This window comes from Dendropsophus ebraccatus, chromosome 13 (genome assembly GCF_027789765.1).
Source record: "Dendropsophus ebraccatus isolate aDenEbr1 chromosome 13, aDenEbr1.pat, whole genome shotgun sequence".
In the NCBI taxonomy this organism is placed as follows: Eukaryota; Metazoa; Chordata; class Amphibia; order Anura; family Hylidae; genus Dendropsophus; species Dendropsophus ebraccatus.
This window is the reverse complement of record NC_091466.1, coordinates 8,956,112-8,977,093: the sequence shown is the minus strand read 5'-3', so window position 1 is coordinate 8,977,093 and position 20,982 is coordinate 8,956,112. Positions and strand designations below refer to the sequence as shown.

At 51.5% G+C, this 20,982-nt stretch overlaps 1 long non-coding RNA gene across 2 annotated transcripts in view; it reads left to right on the top strand.

The window, feature by feature from the left end:
• The window catches only part of LOC138771084 (uncharacterized), a 35,860-nt gene that overhangs the window by 8,874 nt on the left and 6,004 nt on the right, over positions 1–20,982 (top strand). For both annotated transcript variants that reach the window (XR_011359546.1, XR_011359547.1), the window contains exon 2: positions 424–535. This is a non-coding gene — a long non-coding RNA (uncharacterized lncRNA). The remainder of the gene's footprint in view (positions 1–423; positions 536–20,982) is intronic.

Genomic DNA, 20,982 nt, shown 5'->3' with positions numbered 1-20,982 from the left:
AGGAGGAGATAGCAACTGCCCCTTGGGCTGCCCCAGCCGTATAAGACCTCTTAAAGGCCACCTCCACCCTTCTGTCCATAGGATCTTTTAGATTAGATCCATCCTCTGCTGGTAATACCGTATTCTTGGACAGTTTAGCAATAGCTGTATCAACCTTAGGGTGTTTGTTCCATTCCTTAGATTGGTCCTCCTTGAGGACGTATAAGGTTTTAAACTTTTTGCTCAAGACTGGAGCTTTTTCCGACTTCTTCCACTCAGCTTGAAGCATCGCTATAGATGTTTCTCCTACAAAGAAAGCCCTAGGCTTTTTTGTAGGAGAGGCACCTCCTTCCTCAGGGTGAATTTCAGCCTGAACGGCCCTACGTAACTTATAAATGCTATCCATAGGAAAATAACTCTTAAATGTTTCCTTTTCATCCTCAGATGGAGATGAAGATTCTGAAGAGGAAGAAGACTTTACTTCATCAATCACCGTAAATGCTGATCCCTAGAGCAGAAAGGGGTGGCTCTAGCTGAGGAGATTCATAGCCATCAGGTAAGGGAGTTTCGCATTCAGCACACGTAAAGTGTTTGCGTTTTGATGCCTTCTTTCCAGACGGGCTGGTTTCCATAGCTGACATCTAAATAAATATATATATATAAGTCTTACTTATATAACAAAAGCCAAAACTCCAGTACAATATACATAACAGGCCTAGCCTGTATTATAACTTGAACTGAGCAAAAATAGCCACAAGATGGCAGCAGAGTACAGCAGGGACATGACTTACTATGCACTTGATAGGCAGAAAATCACTGACTAGATCCGATGCGAGGAGCACAGAAGAATAGCAGACTCACTGCTTGGACTCTCGGAGAGAAGTAACTTACCCGCAGCCGGCGTCTAAATACTCCATTCCTATCCGGCGCGAGAACCCGGCCGGCGGTAACGTCATGATCCGGTCTGGTGAACCACAAGGCCGCAGCCTTTACCCCAGTATGTGACCCCTCAGCATATTATAGACAAGAGACCCCTTCAGGTCTATCAGGGCCTTTGGGGGACAGAGCCTTAGTGGCCCCTTTTTCAGTGGAAGTCATGCAGTGCTAGAAAAACAGCAGAATCTACAGACACCTCATGTCACTGCTGGCCACCTGCTGTAATCGCATCCGCTCTCCTGCAGCGTTCAACCCTAGAAATAATTTTAGAGAATTAGGTTGAGGGGAAGAATGTCCAAGGTTCCATCCACCAGAATGCTGCCTGTGCCGTGTGCATGGCAGGAGAGACGGCGGGAGCTGAGGGAAGAAGATGCATGGCCTAAGTGTTAGTAAAAGGGAGAAGGGTTGGGGTGTTAGAGCACTAACTTTTTATTGAGGTGCAATCTGTTTTCTGTGTGGTGGGTATGAGGGTCTGCAGGGCTGGCTGGGTGCAGTAGTGTGTACTATAGGTCATGTGATGAAGGGGTGATGCTAGTGTCCCCTGTGTATCTAGGAAGAGCCAGGCACCACCTGTTCTAAGGTGTCAAAAAAGGGTGCTCCTGGTCTGAAGTGGTAGGCTAGTATGAGGCTGGGAAGGGCCCTTCCTACCCCATATTACTAGGCTGCTAGCTTGCTTCCTTCCAGAACATTTGTTAATGTGTAAGCTGTGGACCGGGGCGGGCTCACCGGGATACAGCAAAGTCACGAACGAGGAAAGCGACTCATCCACCAGATTAAACAAAACTGCACTTTACTGAAACATATAAAAGTACTAAAGGTAATAACTCAAACATCCCAAAATTATATACACTCAGGCTTAAGCCGAGACCCCTGTGCTGCACAGCATGCCCCCGGAAATAGGTTGTATAAATACAAGCATACTAAATTCACCTGCTAGCGGGTTTGGATAGGCCGGCCGCCATATACCTATCAATCCCCTAAATAATCAGGAGCTATCATGTATGGGTGCGTCTTATGGGTGTTGCGGTGCAGCACAGCAGATACAATCTTATAAACTATTTACACTGTTATCAAACCACAAATAACAATAAACAAAACTAATGGCCGAGTATGCTGGGATGTCTCTTACACATTGTAATGTGGCCTGTCACAGACAATAGCCCTGACTTAACTACAGGCCCAATATCTATCCTGGAAAGTTTTTTTTTTTTAAATGTAATTTTTATTAACATTTTTCGTATATTAACCCCTTAAGGACAGAGCCTGAAATGGCCTTAATGACAGAGACAAATTTTATGAATATGACCAGTGTCACTTTAGTCATTAATAACTTCGGGATGCTTTTACCTATCCGGCTGATTCTGAGATTGTTTTCTCGTGACATATTGTACTTTACATTTCTGGTAAATTGGAGTCGATACTCATAACGAATCTTTATGAAAAAAACCCAAATAATGTGAAAAAATGTGAAAAAATGCATTTTTCCAACTTTGAAACTTTTTTGCGTATACAGAAAGTGGTTATACCACATAAATTATATATTAAATAGTATTAGCAACATGTCTACTTTATGTTGGCAGCATTTATTAAACTATCTTTCATTTTTTTTTAGACGATAGGAAGCTTAAAACATTAGCAGCAAATTTCCAAATTTTCAGTAAAATTTCAAAATCAGATATTTTTATGGACCTGTTCAGGTTTAAAGTGTATTTGAGGGGCCTGTATGTTAGAAAGCCCCACAAAGCACCCAATTTCAGAAACTGCACCCCCCAAACTCTGCAAAAGCATATCCAGAAAGTGTTTTAACCCTTTAGGGGAGTCACAGAAATAAAAGCTAAGTGTGTAAGGAATTAGAAAATTTTAATTTTCTGTGCAGAGATTTTATTGTAATCCAATATTTTTCATAATTATAAACCTATTACCAGAGAAATGCACCCCAATAATTATTGCCCCGTTTCTGCAGTTTATAGAAATACCCCATATGTGGCCCTATTGCGCTATTTGACGCAACCACAAGCCTCAGATATAAGGGAGCGCCTAGTGAATTTCAACGCCTCCGTTATATTTGGTCATTTTTGACTGTACCACTTCAGGTTGGCAGAGGCTCTGGGGTGTCAAAACCTAAAAAACACCCCTAAAGGGACACCATTTAGAAAACTACACCCCTCAAGGAATGTAACAAGGGGTGCGGTGAGCATCTGCACCCCAGAGGTGCTTCACAGATTTTCCGAACAATATGGCGTGAAAAAAGAAAAATTTATTTTTTACACTAAAACGTTGTTCTAGCCTTCAATTTTTCATTTTCTTAAAGGGATAAGAGGCAAAAAAAGACAAAAAATGTGTAGCGCAGTTTCTCCCGAGTACGCAAATACCCCACATGTGGACATAAAGTGCCAAGGGGGCGCAGGACGAGCCTCCAAAGGGAAGGAGCGCCAATTGGCTTTTGGAAGCTGAATTTCACTGAAAAGGATTTCAAGGGCCATGTCGCATTTACAGAGCCCTCGTGCTGCCAAGACACTGGAAACCCCCACAAGTGATTCCATTCTGGAAACTACACCCCTCAAGGAATCTAACAAGGGGTGCAGTGAGCATATGGACCCCACTGGTGATGGGCACAAATGTGGAACAATGTGACGTGAAAGGGAAAAATTTCATTTTTTCACTTTCATGGCACAAATGTGCCCGTCATCAAGGGGTCCATATCCTCACTGCACCCCTTTTTAGATTCCCTGAGGGCTGCAGTTTCCATAATGGGGTCACTTGTGGGGGGTTTCCAGTGTTTTGGCAGCACGAGGGCTCTGTAAATGCGACATGGCGTTCATCATCCATTCTAGCCAAATCCAACCTCCAAAATCCAAATGGCGCTCCTTCCCTTCGGAGGCTTGCCCTGCGCCCACATGGCGCTTTATGTCCACATGTGGGGTATTTACGGACTCTGGGGAAATTGTTCTACACATATTGTGTGTTTTTTTCTCTTTTAACCGCTTGTGAAAATGATAAATTCAAGGCTAAACCAACATTATAGTGTAAAAAATGTAATATTTCATTTTCACGCCACATTGTTCCACATTTGTGCCCGTCACCAGTGGGGTCCATATGCTCACTACACCACTTGTTACATTCCTTGAGGGGTGTAGTTTCCATAATGGGATCACTTGTGGGGGGTTTCAACTGTCTTGGCAACACAGGGGCCTTTTGAATGCAACATGGCCCCTCAAAATCCATTCCATCCAAATCCAGCCTTCAAAAACGAAATGGTGCTCCTTCCCTTCGGAGGCTTGCCCTGCACCCGCATGGTGCTTTATGTCCTCATGTGGGGTATTTACGGACTCGGGGGAAATTGCGCTACACATTTTGTTTTTTTTCTCCTCTTTTAACCCCTTGTGAAAATGATATATTCAAGGCTAAACCAACATTACAGTGTAAAAAATGTAATATTTCATTTTCACGCCAAATTGTTCCACATTTGTGTCCGTCACCAGTGGGGTCCATATGCTCACTACACCCCTTGTTACATTCCTTGAGGGGTGCAGTTTCCATAATGGGGTCACTTGTGGGGGGTTTCAACTGTCTTGGCAACACAGGGGCCTTTTGAATGCAACATGGCCCCTCGAAATCCATTCCATCCAAATCCAGCCTTCAAAAACCAAATGGCGCTTCTTCCCTTCGGAGGCTTACCCTGCACCCGCATGGCGCTTTATGTCCACATGTGGGGTATTTCCGTACTCAGGGGAAATTGCTCTACACATTAAATGTTTTTTTTTATCTTTTAACCCCTTGTGAAAATGAAAAAACATGACAAGATTAATGATTTAGAGTAAAAATTTTACAAAAATTACACTAAATGTTGGTCTAGCCTTGATTTTTTTCCATTTCCACAAGGGGTTAAAAAAGAAAATGAACACAAAACGTGTAGGGTAGTGTCCCCTGAGTACGAAAATACCCCACATGTGGGCATAATGTGCCATATGGGCACAGGGCAAGTCACCAAAGGGACAGAGCGCCATTTAGAGGCTGGAATGGAGGATGGAGGCCATGTCGCAATTACAAAGCTCCTGTGCTGCCAGGACAGTAGAAACCCCCGACAAGTGACCCCATTCTGGAAACTACACCCCATAAGGAATCTAACAAGGGGTGCAGTGAGCATATGGACCCCACTGGTGACGGGCACTTACGTAGAACATGTGCCGAGAAAATAAAAAATACAATTTTTTTCATTTTCACGTCCCAAATGTGGCCGTCACCAGGGGGCCATATCCCCGCTGCCCCCCTTCTTAGATTCCTTATGGGGTGTAGTTTCCAGAATGGGGTCACTTGTGGGGGGTTTCTACTGTCCTGGCCGCACAGAGGCTTTGTAATTGCATCATGGCCTCCTCTAATGGGAATGGCGGCCATACCTACTTAGCTGGGGAAAAGGGACAATTCTAATTTATTTGGGGGTATTAGGCCAATTATTAGTTTATAAGGTTGAAAATGACAGGTGTCCATCAAATTCAACCTGTGTTGATCCAGAGGAAGGCAAAAAAAAACCCTCGTGAGGCAGACGACAGTAGCCTCATCACAGGGGAAAAAATTCCTTCCTGACTCCATAATGGCGATCAGAATAATCCCCGGATCAACGTGACCCCTGAAAAAGGAATAAGGGACAAAATTTAGATAATGTAGAACCCCGATGACGTGTGGTACGCCTTGGAGCGATCCAGTATGCAGAGGTCGGGGCGATCAGGACAGGTGTCACACGGGAAAATGGTGTCCTTCCTGATCCCCCTGTTACGCCACACTCTGCACTTCTTCTGGGGTCTCCCTTTCTCCAGTGTGGGGGACGTCACCTGGAAAATGTTGTCCTGGTGCGATACGGGGTCCTTCATATCCAGAAGCGCTGGGTCCGCTCCATGGCTGCTAAATATTAGGGCGCTATTACTGCTTCTGATATGTTCGGATGGTGCCGCAAGCTACAGTAGCTCGGGCAGCGAGAGACCAGAGGAGGGGGGTGCTGGTATAAAAGTTATCCCCGTACAGGTGGTAACCTTTATCCAGCAGTGGGAAGATCAGTTCCCGGACGATCTTCCCACTTGTTCCGAGGATGGGGGGGGGGCATCTGGGGCTGGATTCGGGTGTCCCTTCCTACATACACTCTAAGGGTACATGCACACTGCGGAATCGCGACAGATAACCCTTCGTGCATTCCGCAGTTGGCACCCGCCGGTGGACTGATGCAGGCACACGTCTCCGTCCGTGTCATAGACTCCATTCTATGCACGGACGGATTCCGCTCTCCGTCCAACGTGTTCATTCTTTGGATGGACGACGGATTCCGCCCGTGCATAGAATGGAGTCTATGACACGGGTAGAGACATGCGCCCGCATCAGTCCGCCGGCGGGTGCCAGCTGCGGAATGCACAAAGGGTTATCCTTCGCCATTCCGCAGTGTGCACGTACCCGAAATCTGTAAGAGTACCCTGAGGTACTGTCACAGAGTGTGTAGAATTTCACACCATACCGTCATCTCTTATTGGGACGGTACTGGCGGAAAAGACGTGTCTGGGGGGCAGCGTACGCTACGCTACCCCCAGACATGTCACTGGATGATGAGGATGATGAGGATGAATGGAGGAAAGAAGGATCCCCCCATTCATCCTCACTGGCTGTTTCGGTGTCGGAGGCAATAACGTATCCCTCTGACGCCGAAAACACTCTGGGGGCCATCTTTATACGGGGATTAGTATATGGGGTATGTAGTGGTGTAGTGTCAAACTTTATTCAATGTAGTGTGGTGTAATGTAGTGTTTTTTACGTGTTTTTTTACAGTAAGTATAAAAAAAAAACCTACGCCAACAAAGGAGTTGCTGATAAATGCCGCACTTATGTGTGGCACTTATTAGCAGACTGTGGCAGTAGAATATAGAAAAAAAACACCCTACGCCAAAAAGGAGGAGTTGCTGATTAGCAGCGCACTTTCGTGCGATGCTGATCAACACTCAGCGGCGATAGGGTGCGGAAAATAGAAAAAAAAAAATGTGAAAAAAAAAAAAAAAAATTTCTACATTCTGAACATCCCTGTAGCTGCTAAGTGTTTTACACATATCAGCCGCTAGAGGGCAGCAGAGCGCAAAATACGGAAAGAGCCGACGCTGGAGCCGAAAATAGCCGAGAGAAGCCGAACGTGACGTCACGGAAGAAGCCGAAGACCCGAACGAAGACGAGGACGCCGCGAACCCGGAAGACGCCGATCAGGAGCCCGGGACAGGTGAGTAATGTACAAATACCTGCTCTGGACCCCTCGGCTACCTAGCTGAGGGGTCCAGGGCAGGTATTTACTATTTTGTGGGACTCTGATCGCCGTGCCACCGGCCCGATCGCCGTGAACGGCCAGCCGGCCGTTCACGGCGATCGGGCCGGTGGCACGGCGATCACCATTACTTTTTACAGTAATGGCGGTCGGTGCCGTCCTCGGACAGCACCGACCGCCATTTTTTTCCGGGTCATCGGGTCGCCGCTGACCCGGAAAGGTTCCGATCGCCGCTATTGGCTGATCTGAATTGATCAGCCTATAGCGGCGATCGTAAGCACGGGGGGTGTTAACCACCCCCCGTGCCGTGAAGCTAAGATGGCCTGCTATGATTTATAGCAGGCCATCTTCCCCGACCGCTGTGTGTGAACACGCAGCGATCGGGGAAACATCGGGCGTAAATTTACGCCCTGATGCGCCAAGTACCAGGGCGCGAGGGCGTAAGTTTACGCCCGATGTCGTTAAGGGGTTAAACAATACAATCAGTAGTTCCAGAGAATGGCATCACAGTGATGCAAACTACACCAGCCCAAAACATGTTACATTTCCCCCATATAACAGAACATTTCAAGGTAAGATAACATAGCCGTGGGAACCAACAAGTCAATTTAGGTTACCAGTCGAGGCCGGCAATGCAATAAGGCAAGACGCCCTTACTCAGGAGAAATGACAAGACACACAAAGGGAAAGAACAAGAAGGAAAGATGGGGGGGGGGAAGAAAAAACTGATAACATTAGGAAAAGATCTGCGAGCTAAAGAGGGAGCATCTCCCTATCAGTTAGGTAAGCCAGTGCGAGCGCAATAAGCCTCCCATGGAGCCCAGACGGAGTCAAATAGCGGTATCTGATTATTCAGTGACGCCGTCAGTCGCTCTAAGCCCCTGACATCTCTGATTTTAACAAGTAAATCATCAGCGGACGGGGGGGAAGTCTGCTTCCATCTGCGGGGGATAAGCGACTTAGCGGCTGTCAGTAGGAGCAGCATTAATTTGGCGGATTTCTTGCCCAAAATTTTTGGTGTAACATTAAACAAGAAGACTAAGGGATCTAAGCTAAGTTGGATGCCCAGGACCGATGAGAGCAATGTCGCCACATGAGTCCAATACCCCTTAATGAGAGAACATTCCCAGAAGAGATGGAGCAGAGAGCCCACCGAGCCGTTACATCTCCAGCACACCGAGGGGATGCTAGGGTTTAGCTTGTGAAGCAATTCAGGGGTATGATACCAACCCATCATGAATTTATAGTGATATTCTTTATAATTCGTGCAAATTGAGGAGGAGGCGGCTCTGCTCCATATCACCTGCCACAACTCAGGGGGAATTGTCCTAGCTAATAAAGTCTCCCATCTGTCCATATACTTATGGCGGGTTAACGAGTCTCCCACAGGCGAGTTTAGAATTTGATAGATGGCAGAGATGAGACCCCTAGTTGATCCACCCGCCCTGATCAGCTGTTCAAACAGTGTAGGCTTCGAGACCGTAAGGGACCCAAAGATCGTCTGCATAAAGTGTCTAACACCAAGATAGGAAAGATACTCCGACCCAGGCAAGTCATGTTTCTCCCTAAGTTTCTCAAAGGATAAGAGAGTACGAGTAAGTGGATCAACCAGATCCGCGAACTGGAACAGTTTTTTACTGAGCCAGTGTCTCACCATCAAAGGGGACATGCCAATCTGTAAGGAAGGAGAGAGTAAGAAAGAGATGAGAGGGGAGTGTCGGCTAAATAGGCTAAACCTAGCTGAACAAGTGGACCATATATGTCTGGTGAAGAGGATAGGGCCCAGCATAGGCAGGGCAGGGAAGGCGGGAGGGGAGGAAGACCACAGGAAGGAGTTCGGGTGGATAGGGGCCAACCATATTTTTTCTATCACTGCCCAGACTCTATATGTGGAGAGAGAGGCCCAGCCCATGACCTGGCGGAGATGTGTGGCCCAGTAGTAATGAAGAATATTAGGGGTAGCAAGGCCCCCCTGGGACTTGCCTGACATCATTACGGACTTGGGGATCCTATGCCGTTTATGTGCCCAAATAAATCTAAAAATCGCCCCCTGCAGGGCCTTCAGTTCACTCAGGGGCACCCGTACCGGAAGGGTCTCAAAGTGGTAGAGGAGCTTTGGCAAGATGGTCATTTTCACAGACGCTATCCGGCCCAAGAGGGAGATATGCTGTGAGACCCATTTCCCGAGGAGGGTCCTGAGGTCTCGGAACAACGAGGGGAAATTTACAGCGTACAGGGTGGAATAGGTAGGAGTCAGTTTAACGCCCAGGTATTTGAGGGACGAGGTGGACCATTTGTACTTGAAAATGGCCTGCAGCTGAGACACCAGGGTATGTGGTAGATTAAGGGGAAGGGCTTCAGTCTTCGTCGTGTTAACTTTATAGCCAGACAACAGACCAAAGGAGGAAAGGAGGGCATGCAGGACAGGCAGGGTAGTGAGGGGCTCAGTCAGTGAAAGCAAGATGTCATCAGCGAAGAGCATAATTTTAAAGTCTCTGTCGCCCACCCCCACCCCCCGAATGTCAGGATTATTCCGAATGGCACACGCCAGGGGCTCAATGCATAGCGCAAACAGTAGCGGGGAAAGAGGGCATCCCTGGCGCGTGCCATTCCGAATCGTAAATGGGGCAGAGAGTTGATGAGGTAACTTTACTGAAGCTGTAGGATTAGAGTACAGACCTCGGATCGCAGTCAGGAAGGGGCCTGAGAAGCCATAAGAGTGTAGGGTCTCAAAGAGGAAAGGCCAGCTAAGGCGATCAAACGCCTTTTCAGCGTCTAGGCTTAACATCAGGGCCCTCCCAGACCGTTTATTTACCACGTCTATTATGTCTATAGCTCTACGGGTGTTGTCAGCCCCCTGGCGACCAGGGACAAAGCCGACCTGGTCCTTTTGTATTAGGGCAGGAAGCCAATACCCCAAGCACGTGGCTAGCAATTTAGTATACAATTTAAGGTCGGAATTCAATAGGGCAATGGGCCTATAATTAGAACATTCTGAGGGATCTTTGTCTGGCTTAGGGATAAGGGTAATGTAGGAGTGAAGGAGGGAGGGAGGTACTTGCTCACCCCTCAGAAAGGTGTTAAACAAGGTAACCAGCTTGGGGGCGAGAATGGCAGAAAAGGTCTTATAATAGAGGTACGTAAAACCGTCTGGACCCGGCGCCTTCCCCGACGGCAGGGACTTCAGTACTTCCTGTAGTTCCTCTGCAGTGACCGGGGCATTAAGTTCTTCCAGGGCCTCTGAGGACACAGTTGGAAGCCGACAGTCCCTCAGGAAGTCCTGTATACGCTGCTTGCAGGCCTCCGGGTCAGAGGGTAGAGTGGACGGGAGAGAGTACAGTTTGGAGAGAAAGGTAGAAAAAACAGAGGCAATATCACGGGGGTGGTATTTAGGGTTACCAAGGTGGTCTTTCAGGACATGCGGAGTCTGAGCAGCCGAGCGGTCAGAGAGGGTCCGTGCCAATAGAGTATGGGCTTTGTTCCCCTTCTCGTAGAATCTTTGTTTAGAATAGAGCAACATCCGCTCCACTTTATGCATAAGCAGATCCTTAAGGCGCGCTCTTGCTGCTACGAGCCTGCGCAATGTCCCCAAAGAGGAACACCGTGCTAGTTTCTGTTCCAGGGTTGTTATGTCAGTCTTAGTCATCCGGATTTGGGCCTGTGTATCTCTTTTAAGTTTGGACCCCAGCACAACGCAATGCCCCCGAACTACCGCCTTATGGGCCTCCCACAGGGTGGAGTGGTGCTCAACTGTACCCTCATTTTCCATAAAATAAGTTGTTAAACAGTCCTTTATAGAGTCCCTAGTGACTTGAGACTTCAAGAGTGTTTCGTTTAATCTCCAATGGCAATGCCGAACGGGGGAGAGAAGGGAGGCCAGGGTTATAGCCACATGGCCATGGTCAGACCAGGATATCGGTCCGATGGAGGCATCCTGCAATAGGCGCACAGTAGGTATATTGCCGAAGAAATAGTCAATCCTAGTATGTGTTTTACGGGGATGGGAATAGAACGTATAGGAACGATCCGCAGGGTGGTCAAGTCGCCACAAGTCATAGAGGTTATGGAGGCGTATCAGCTTCCTAAACTCCTTAGAAAGTTTTAATTGGTCAGCGGTCGGAGGGTTGCCCACCACCGAATGCCTATCCATCACTTCAGAGAACGGGAGGTTAAAATCACCTCCAATCACTCGCGGCGAGGAGGAGTAGGCAGCTACACGCTTGAACACCCTGCGGATAAAGGGGATTTGAGTACGATTGGGAGCATACACATTACATAGAAGAATGGGCTTCCCCTGGATGGAGCCCTCCACAATTACATATCTCCCCCCTGGGTCTGAGTATGTAGATGACACTTGCATTGGACAGCTCCGTGAGATTAGAATCGCCACTCCCGCATGCTTGGTGCCCGCTGAGGCCGAGTACACCTGGGGGTATTGATGATGGGCAAATCTGAAATTAGCCGAGTGGTCGAAGTGGGTCTCCTGTAGGAAAGCCACATCCACCCCAGCATCTCTCAACTCCTTCAGAGCCAAGCGACGTTTGACATTTGAATTGAGCCCCTTCACATTAATAGACACACACTTAATCATTGGGAGGGAGAAAGTGAGAGCACCCGCCTATGGGAAGACTCACCCAGGTCACGATGGCAGAGACTAACCGTTGCAGGGACACCCGTAGGTGAGGCCGTGAATCAGAGGCTGCGCAGATCGAAGCATGGAGAACCAGGACCCAAACTATGGAAAAAAGGGGCAGGGAAGGTCGGGGGAGACACGGACACCACAGACATACAGAAGAAGAAAAAAAAACAAACCTTGTTAACAGTACAACGAGGGCACAAGGCACGGAACCCTTACTCAAGGTGTAAGGAATGGGTAGTGGGAGAATCCAACAATATGGATACTCAGAGAGATAAGCAAGACCCCAGGGGGGGAGGAGGAGAAGAGACAGAAAGAGACAGTCCATAGGAGATGTCATTAATATCGGTCCACAGAGCGGACCCACGCAGCAAGAAAAGTAAAGAAGCAGCAGATGGAGAGAAATGAAAGACCCCATAAGTAATAGTAGGAGAGTAATAATACTAAGACAAATACACGTGGAAGCAAGGTATCAAGCTATAGTCAGGGCAAGATCAAGGAGGGTTCCTCGGGGAGGACCCGTGGCCGGCAGACAGATTCCCGGATCTGCGCCTGCGCCTTTTCTGGCCCACTGGCTGCCACACTGGAGGAAGTGGGGGTGGGGGCGATGAGAGTGTCCACTCCGTGATCTTGGGGACAGAGATATTCAGCGTCTCACAGAAATTAGTAAGATCCGACAGGTCTCGAAGTACAGCAGAGCGTCCATCCTTACGTGCCATGAGAGCGAATGGAAAGTTCCACCTATAGTTAATATCCTTGTCACGAAGCAGGGTCAGGAGGGGGCGTAGGTGACGCCGTTTCTGCAGCGTAATCCAGGAGAGGTCCGGAAACAGCTGAATAGGTGCCCCGTCAAATTCCAGATCACGCATAGACCTAGCCTTAGCCATTATCCGCTCTTTTAGTTGAAAGTCATGCACACAGCAGATGACGTCTCGAGGATTTCCAGAGGAAGAGCGCGGTTTAAGGGCCCTATGCGCCCTGTCGAGCTTCACTTTGTGGGAGGCCGTCTCCCCCAGGATGGAGTTAAAAATAGCCTCAAGAGTCTCTGGAAGGTCCTCGTCCCGGGTGGCCTCAGGAAGGCCCCGGATCCTGATATTATTCCGCCTTCCTCTGTTGTCCAGGTCCTCTACCTGTCTTTGCATGTCACTAATAGCGGAGGTTTGGGAGCAGACCGTAGATTGAAGTTGAGCAATGTAACCCCTGGTAGCGTCATGATCCTCTTTCAGGGTTTCCACCCTTGTCGAGATCAGCTGAATATCTTTCCGCACCTCCGAAAGCTCATTGCAAGCCCTTTTAACCTCTGATATCAGTGAGTGGAAATCATTTTTTGTGGGTAGTTGAGTCAGGAGCAGGCGTACTTCCTGGAGTGAGGCGCCATTAGCTGTAAGAGAATCCCCATCCGAGTCCTGTGACGTGGGCCAGACCCCAGAGTGTGGACTGTCCCCACCCAGTGGATACAGGGGGTCAGCAGGGGAAGCATGGATCTCAGCGTCCACACGGGATAAAGTACGCGTGTTTTGGCGCACCTTGTCAGCCCGCTGAGGCTTGGGCTGGGACGCCATAGCTAGGAAGTGGGCTGCAGCTGCTGGTCTAGAGTCTGTATGCTGCAGACGCGAGGGGGTGCCCTTTATGAGGCCAGAGAGGGTTAATGGCGGACAGTTTACAGGGAGGGCCCGGGTTAATGAGGGAGGTTCAGGTAATGCAGAGTGCCTGAACCTGTCATCCAGAGTCACTGTCACAGAGGGGGGTAGGCTAGGTATCGCTGGGCTCAGGAGGCAAGATGGGGGGCCTTCGACAGGAGCCTTATCCCCCTCACTCTGCCCTGATGGTGCAGGGGGCGAAGGGCCACTAACCTCTAGGCCAGGTGCTGATGTGCCCGGTTGCGGTGCGGGGTGCCCTGGTGGCTTGCCGTCGGGCTGCAGAGTCCGTCCCACGTCGCAGGAAGATGGCGCCGGCCCTGTGGTGTCAGCGCCCAGGAGCACGGAGGGACTGAAGGCTGCGTCAGCCGGGGACCGATCAGCTGCTGCCGGAGCCTGTACTGTTCCCGAGGGAGAGCAGTGCGCCGTTCCGGGACGGGTCCTCACCGTGCAGGAGGCAGACGGGCCAGGCTGCTGTGCAGGGTTGCCAGACGATGCGTCGCCAGGCTGTGGAATTAAAGATGGCGCCCGTTCCACAATGGCGCCCGGGTCCGGAATGAAGCGGTGGGCCTCACTGACTGACCGGGCGACGCGGGAGCTCCTCACAGCGGTCGGGGCTTTGACTTGTCCCGGGAGAAGGTAGGTGGCACCGATGCGGGTTCTAGCCGATCTCCTCGGCACTGATGGAGGAAGGTCAGAGGAGAGAGGGACAGCTGCTCCCAGACGCACCAGGTACTTCCTAATGGGGGAAGCCCCCAAATCCGACTTGCAGGGTGCGGGGGGTGTCTGTAAGGATCTCCCGGTCGTCTTCCCCATGAACGGGGTGCCTTAGCTTTGCTGGGGTCTTATAAAGTTGCTGCGTGGGTCAGGAGCTCCTCACCATGCGTCCTTCTCCATCGGCTGCTCGCTCCGCCCCCCTATCCTGGAAAGTTTAACATGCACACTACTGACCCGGGTCTCCTTTACATAAATGGCTGATCGCAGTTACTGAACAAGGGGGTCCCTCTTGCCAAAGTCCTGTAACAAAGATGGCGGTCGTTTCTCGCCACAACTAGATTTTACACAGCTGCTTTGCTGTCTCAGCAAATCTCTTGACGGGCACCAGTAACAGACCAGTCTAGCTGCTGGGGTCTAGGAAGAAGGATTTTTCATGTGGATGCCATCAGGTCTCTCAGTATGCTATAACCAGCTGTCTCATCAAAATGGCTGCTCAGGCTTCCCTCATCTGCTGCTGCTGCTTCCCTCAGGTCACATCTTCCAACTATCAGGTGTCAGGAACCGAGCCGCGCGCCAGTTTCCTGCCTCTGCTGAGGCGTGTGGCTCTGCTGGAGGTAACGCCGATGGCGTCCTTCACAACAGACAGGATCAGTTGCTGGGGGTGCGCCGACGGCGTCCCTAGCAGCCGCCCTGCACATCCGAATCTCAGGACGCACTCAGATGTCACTACATCCTCCTCTCGAGCGGGACTGGTTGCCGGGGGCCCGCCGATCGTGTCCCCTGCTATGTTTATATTTTCTTTTGTGTCTAGCCGCGGCCGGGGCCTCACCACCCCCGGTCGATCAGTATTAGATGTACCCTGAGAGAGCCAGTTAGCTGTCAGCACCTAGTGTCAGGAACCGGACAGCAAGACAATACAAGACAGTGAGCCCTGACGCTGAACCCCACCCACTGCCCCTACCTGCTTGCCGCAATCCCCCCTAAGATGGCGGCGGGCAACTTGGCGGCGGTCCCTGTACTGGCTTGGTGGGACACAAAGACAAGACAGACAGACAAAACACAATAAAGAATAGTCGACAGTCCGGGTTACAACAATTGGGCAGCAAAAGTACAAAATCACAATCCAATAGCACGGTCAATATACAGGCAATATGGTCAGGGGCAGGCAGCTAGCAAGAATGGTCAAAAATACAGGCAAAGGGGGTCAGAGTAAAGACAGAATAAATCAGAACACAAGCAGGCAGAGTCAAGCTCAATATCTGGCACTAGAATGAGCCTCAGCCAAATACTTATAGGGAAAAAGGAGACAGTTCCAGCCCCCTATTGGACAAGGCTCCTGGTTCCAAACAAAATCACCTGCGGATCAGAACTGGCAGCAGTGTAACTCCTTAATAGCCAGAGCACACAGCAGACGGGTGGGGCTGAACATCATGATAGAAATAGGCCAGTGTTCAGACAGGGTTCAGGTTACTGCACAAGACATACAAAACACTGAATATCAGCGCCATCTCTGGCATGCAGCACGAGCTGAGGGGCGCACGGAGTTCATCCCAGGCACATTCATGACAGTACCCCCCCTTTTATGAGGGGCCACCGGACCCTCATTTAAATCAGGAGTAGGCGGAAAATGACCTCTCACCACACAGGTTTGAATGTCACTATCAATATCGCTATCAGTTTCCCACTCGTCAGCGGAGGACTCGGGGTTACAGACAGAGTTATCATCACCACAATCGACATTAGCATCAGGTACAGGTATGGCAGGTTTATCAGAGGAACAATGTATGCCCATTTCACCAATGGTTACCTGTGTGCCCAGATGACCTTCCTGGTAGCCATCTGGACGCTGATGATGATGTTCTGATCGCCGGGGACGTATGGGGCAATGGCTGATGTAGTGACCACCGTTCCCGCAGTAAAAGCACAGGCCATTATGTCTCCGAAATTCTCGTCTTGTCCTGATGTTCAATACTCCCATCTGCATAGGTTCCTCCTCTGAGACAACAGGGAGGAAAGGTTTTTCAGCAGGAAAAGAAGCGGAAGATTTGAAGAGGTCAGAGTTAGCTTTCGGCCTCTTTCTGTCACGTAGTCTGCGGTCGATACTAATGGCCAAGGCCATGGTCTCTTTAAGGGTTGGTGGATCAGGGTGACCTACCCAGGCATCCTTAATGCCCTCTGCCAATCCTTGCTTAAAGAAAGCCTTTAAAGCTGGTTCACACCAAGCAGTCACCACACTAAATTTTCTAAACTCTGAACAGTATTCCTCTGCTGGTCGCTTACCCTTACAGGTAGAGAGTAGATTATTCACTGCCAATGCCCTGTCATCAGGTTGAGCATATACAGTACCCAGAGACAAAAAGAATTTCTCCAAGCTACTCCATTCCTCCGCCTCCGGAGGGATTTTGAGAGCCCAAGCCTGAGGATCTCCCTGCAGTAGTGAGACCACAATACCAACCTTCCCCTGCTCAGAAGGGAAGTTATTGATCCGAAAAAACAACATGCAAGCACCCCTAAAAGACTCAAATTTCTCCATATCGCCAGAAAATCTATCAGCGAGCAACATAACCGGTTTCCTAGGCCTTTCCACCACTAGGGGTGCTACCACAGCATTATTCTGGTTGGCAGACAAAACTTGAACCTTTTTAGCTAGGTCTTCAACCAGGCAAGACAAAGCCTCCATCTTAGCAACCAGGTTAGAATCCATTAACTGGGTGATCTGGTTTGCCAGTTTGACCACCAGGCCTGACACCCCCTCCACCCGGGTAGCAAGATCTTCCACAGTAGCCATGGCACCAGAGGGGGGCGGTATATATATTGGGCCGGAAATTTTGTCAGGAACCGGACAGCAAGACAATACAAGACAGTGAGCCCTGACGCTGAACCCCACCCACTGCCCCTACCTGCTTGCCGCAATCCGCCCTAAGATGGCAACTTGGCGGCAGTCCCTGTACTGGCTTGGTGGGACACAAAGACAAGACAGACAGACAAAACACAATAAAGAATAGTCGACAGTCCAGGTTACAACAATCGGGCAGCAAAAGTACAAAATCACAATCCAATAGCACGGTCAATATACAGGCAATATGGTCAGGGGCAGGCAGCTAGCAGGAATGGTCAGAAATACAGGCAAAGGGGGTCAGAGTAAAGACAGAATAAATCAGAACACAAGCAGGCAAAGTCAAGCTCAATATCCGGCACTAGAATGAGCACGGCCGGATTAAAGGGGGGGCACAAGGGGCACGTGCCCCTGGGCCTCCACCACTAGGGGGCCCCCACCAGCTGAAACCCGGAAGGGGAGTTCCGGAGCAAATTTTTTTTTTTTTAGACCCCTCCGCCGCCCCGGCGCCAACCTCCGCGCCCGGGCGGTTTGGGGGGGCGATGGGTCGGCCGGGGGATCAGGCAGGTACAGAGGCAGGCTGGAAAGGTCTCCCCCATGCAGGGCCAGTGTGAGCTTCCGGTACAGACAGGCTGGAAGCTCACAGTGCAGCCCCGCGATGCCCGAACCTCTCTCCTGTTTGGCAGCGGCGGGATGACGTCACACGCACGCTGCTGAGCAGGGAAGAAGTTCGGGCATCGCGGGGCTGCACTGTGAGCTTCCGGCCTGTCTGTACCGGAAGCTCACGCTGGCTCTGCATGGGGGAGACCTTTCCAGCCTGCCTCTGTACCTGCCGCCCTGCTGATCCCCCGGCTGGTCCCCCTGCCAGCTGGCTAATCCCCCGGACCCCCGGCTGGTCCCCCTGTCACCCAGCTGATCCCTCAGCCCCCCGACCGCTCCCTCTTCCCTCCCTGCCTGTCACCTCAGCTGCCCCCACCCATTTTCTCCCCCTGCCACCCCAGCTTACCCCGATCTTCTCCCCCAGCCCCCCGATCTTCTGCCCTTGCAACCCCAGCCGCCCTCCCATCTTCTCCCCCTGCAACCCCAGCCGCCCTCCCATCTTCTCCCCCTGCAACCCCAGCCGCCCTCCCATCTTCTCCCCCTGCAACCCCAGCCGCCCTCCCATCTTCTCCCCCTGCAACCCCAGCCGCCCCCCATCTTCTCCCCCTGCAACCCCAGCCGCCCTCCCATCTTCTCCCCCTGCAACCCCAGCCGCCCCCCATCTTCTCCCCCTGCAACCCCAGCCGCCCCCATCTTCTCCCCCTGCAACCCCAGCCGCCCTCCCATCTTCTCCCCCTGCAACCCCAGCCGCCCTCCCATCTTCTCCCCCTGCAACCCCAGCCGCCCCATCTTCTCCCCCTGCAACCCCAGCCGCCCTCCCATCTTCTCCCCCTGCAACCCCAGCCGCCCCCCATCTTCTCCCCCTGCAACCCCAGGCGCCCCCCATCTTCTCCCCCTGCAACCCCAGCCGCCCTCCCATCTTCTCCCCCTGCAACCCCAGCCGCCCTCCCATCTTCTCCCCCTGCAACCCCAGCCGCCCCCCATCTTCTCCCCCTGCAACCCCAGCTGCCCTCCCATCTTCTCCCCCTGCAACCCCAGCCACCCCCCATCTTCTCCCCCTGCAACCCCAGCGGCCCTCATCTTCTCCCCCTGCAACCCCAGCCGCCCTCCCATCTTCTCCCCCTGCAACCCCAGCTGCCCTCCCATCTTCTCCCCCTGCAACCCCAGCCGCCCCATCTTCTCCCCCTGCAACCCCAGCCGCCCTCCCATCTTCTCCCCCTGCAACCCCAGCCGCCCTCCCATCTTCTCCCCCTGCAACCCCAGCCGCCCCCCATCTTCTCCCCCTGCAACCCCGCCGCCCCCCATCTTCTCCCCCTGCAACCCCAGCCGCCCTCCCATCTTCTCCCCCTGCAACCCCAGCCGCCCTCCCATCTTCTCCCCCTGCAACCCCAGCTGCCCTCCCATCTTCTCCCCCTGCAACCCCAGCCGCCCTCCCATCTTCTCCCCCTGCAACCCCAGCCGCCCCCCATCTTCTCCCCCTGCAACCCCAGCCGCCCCCCATCTTCTCCCCCTGCAACCCCAGCCGCCCTCCCATCTTCTCCCCCTGCAACCCCAGCCGCCCTCCCATCTTCTCCCCCTGCAACCCCAGCCGCCCCCATCTTCTCCCCCTGCAACCCCAGCTGCCCTCCCATCTTCTCCCCCTGCAACCCCAGCCACCCCCCATCTTCTCCCCCTGCAACCCCAGCCGCCCCCATCTTCTCCCCCTGCAACCCCAGCCGCCCTCCCATCTTCTCCCCCTGCAACCCCAGCTGCCCTCCCATCTTCTCCCCCTGCAACCCCAGCCGCCCCATCTTCTCCCCCTGCAACCCCAGCCGCCCTCCCATCTTCTCCCCCTGCAACCCCAGCCGCCCCCCATCTTCTCCCCCTGCAACCCCAGCCGCCCTCCCATCTTCTCCCCCTGCAACCCCAGCCGCCCTCCCATCTTCTCCCCCTGCAACCCCAGCCGCCCTCCCATCTTCTCCCCCTGCAACCCCAGCTGCCCTCCCATCTTCTCCCCCTGCAGTTGTGGTCGGAGAAGTCTTCATGATGGCTGCTCCAGATGGAGAAGAAAGCGAAGTGTGAGCGACGGCAATAGGAGAAGACGTCACCTGTGAGTCATTAGTAACTGCACTATAATCACTTCTATAGTGTGCAGAGCCTGTGTATCATTGGGGTCTTAATGGGTCAGTGTATCGTTTGCGGTAGTGTACTGACACAGCCCCGGGGTCACTACAGTACACTAGCGCAAATTTTTAAACTAGGACCCAACTACAAGAGCTGCAGGCACTACAACTCCCAGCGTATGCTGAGGGCTGCAGACTGTCAGTAAATGCTGGGAGTTGTAGTGCCTGCAGCTGTTGTAGTTGGGTCCTGGGTGCATTATACACTGGATGCTTTGTGGGAGATCAGAATACATAGATCTGTGGGGCTCAGTGCAGGGAAGTGACCCCAGAACAGCACTAATAGGGGATAGGGGGAGATGTTTTTTTTCTATCCCCTATTAGTGATGTTCTGGGGTCACTTCCCTACACTGATCCCCCACAGATCTCTGTATTCTTATATGTCACAAAGCATCCAGTGTATAATGCACCTAGGACCTAACTACAACAGCTGCAGGCACTACAACTCCCAGCATTCCTGAGGGCTGCAGACTGTTCTGGAAGTTGTAGTGCCTGCAGCTGTTATAGTTGGGTCCTATACACTGGATGATTTGTGGCATATAAGTATACATAGATCTGTGGGGGCTCAGTATATAGAAGTGACCCCAGAACATCACTAATAGGGATAGGGGGAGATGTTTTTTTTCTATCCCCTATTAGTGATGTTCTGGGGGTCACTTCCCTGCACTGAGCCCCCACAGATCTATGTATTATGATCTCCCACAACGCCTCCAGGACCCAACTACAACAGCTGCAGGCACTACAACTCCCAGAACAGTCTGCAGCCCTCAGAATATGCTGGGAGTTGTAGTGTCTGCAGCTGCTGTAGTTGGGTCCTAGGTGCATTATACACTGGATGATTTGTGGCATATAAGTATACATAGATCTGTGGGGGCTCAGTATATAGAAGTGACCCCAGAACATCACTAATAGGGATAGGGGGAGATGTTTTTGTTCTATCCCCTATTAGTGCTGTTCTGGGGGTCACTTCCCTACACTGAGCCCCCACAGATCTATGTATTCTTATATGCCACAAAGCATCCAGTGTATAATGCACCTAGGGCCCAACTACAAGAGCTGCAGGCACTACAACTCCCAGCATGTACTGACAGTCTGCAGCCCTCAGGATATGCTGGGAGTTGTAGTACAGCAGTACAATCCTCTCATAACTGTAGACAGATGTATTGCTGGACCTTCAGGGCTGATGGTTGTCA